The sequence below is a fragment of the Orycteropus afer genome, unplaced genomic scaffold, assembly GCF_000298275.1.
Source record: "Orycteropus afer afer isolate SDZICR_OR568_19922 unplaced genomic scaffold, OryAfe1.0 scaffold00018, whole genome shotgun sequence".
NCBI classification, from domain to species: domain Eukaryota; kingdom Metazoa; phylum Chordata; class Mammalia; order Tubulidentata; family Orycteropodidae; genus Orycteropus; species Orycteropus afer.
The window spans coordinates 2,541,659-2,543,346 of record NW_006921605.1 but is presented as its reverse complement, the minus strand read 5'-3'; the positions used below and the strand labels follow the sequence as shown (position 1 = coordinate 2,543,346).

General features: G+C 55.6%; 1 protein-coding gene across 1 annotated transcript in view; it reads left to right on the top strand.

Annotated features, from left to right (window-relative positions):
- Nucleotides 1–1,688, top strand: part of RPTOR (regulatory associated protein of MTOR complex 1) — a 428,490-nt gene that overhangs the window by 32,188 nt on the left and 394,614 nt on the right. The gene's annotated exons all lie outside the window — the stretch shown is intronic.

The following is a 1,688-nucleotide window of genomic DNA, read 5'->3' as shown; positions in this document are numbered from 1 at the left end:
GTCGTTGTGTGCCGTCGAGTCGGCCCCGACTCATAGCGACCCCTCCTTGGGTTTCCGAGGCAGTGTTACTACGGAAGTAGGATTGCCTGTCATCCTTAGGGGAGCACGTTTCCAGTCTTTCTCCCACGGAGCAGGGAGTGGGTTCAAAGCCCAGCTTTCGGTCCACAGCTGAGCACTTTGGGGTTCCTCAGTTGGCCCCTAATGAGTGAGCATCACTTGATGGCACACCACAGCAACAGTGTTTCAGAAAAGCCAAGCGTGGAGTCTGCTAACCGTAGCCCATTCCAATGAGATGTCCTTTTTCTCTTTAACCCTGGCTTCCGTGTAGGGGGCGGCCCTTTGTGAACCACAAACCTTGCCCCTTCCTGATGCCGCCAAATGGAACCCTGGTCCAGGGTGGCCACTTCCCAAAGGCAGCAGTGTGTGCTGAGGCCCAGCGTGGAAAGATGAGCTGGACCAACCTGGTTCTTGCTTAAGAATCTGAATTGGGACGTTTCCATGGGAACAGATGGAGTCTGGGTTGAGGGGCCATGGCATTCTCTGAGTTACGGGTGAATGCACCCTGTGAGGACAGCACTGGGGCAGGGACAGAGGAAGAGGTGTGGCACCGAGCTGAGTCCCAGAAGCTGTGGAGGACCGGGGAGAGGCCAGCCCCGCCACGGCCCCTGCCCTTCCTGAGGGTGGGGCCTTCTGAGTCCAAGTGTCCTCACAGGGGTAACTGCCCACATCACTTGGATGAGACTCTCGTCCGTGCAGTCAGAAAGCCTCAGTGGAATAAACACCCTCAAGTTCAAGAAAAAAAATGAGGACTTTAACAATTAATCTCCTGCTTAAACAATTTTAAGTTTACTCTTAATCAGTGTTATTGTGTCTGACATAGGACATTTCACGTCTTGTTGATGACTCGTCTCAAAGTGACTACACACATGACCAAGACACAGACCAAGGAACTCATGGCCCTTGTGCCAGCCGTGGGCTGTTGTCCCCCCTCCCTGGGGCGTGTGTGACTTTTGGAGTTACACAGTTCCCGTCACCTACACTGCCTGTGAGGTTCACACCTGCTGCTGGGTGTAGCTGTCCTCCTTCCTTTGCCTTGAGTGAGTTTCTTCATTCTCTGGTTGGTGGCCATTGGGTTGCCATTGGGCCCAGATGCCTGGGAGTGACATCGCTGCCTGGGAGAGGTGCGCCACTAGCAGCTGTGGCAGGCGCTGCCCCAGGGCTGCCCTTGTCCCGGCCTGCATTCCCGCCAGCCGTGCGAAGTCCGCTTCCTCCACACTCCTGCTGGCGCTCGGAACATACTTCTGGAAAACTCTGCAGGAAGAAAACATATGGTCCTCACTCAAGGAGCTGGCAGCCTTCTTCAGGGCTGAGACTTGGACAGACACCACTGGGAAGTGTCTGCTACAGATGGAGACTTAGTAAGTCTGTGTTGTATGAGCTGGGGTTGACTTCTGCAAGATGCTTAATCGAGTAGGAATTTCCTAGAATAGTTGTGAAGGTGAAGGGGGACGGTGATCGGTGGTGGGGAGATGACTAGAGCGGCAGCAGATCCAACAGATGTGGTCACGGGGAAGGGGCCCATAGAGGGGTAGGTGAGGCGTGGCCGGTGAGTCCGAGTGGAGGGGCGAGGGCCAGGTGGTGGAGGAGGGATGGGAGTTAACAGGAGCCTCCACTCCTCGGGCAGAGGG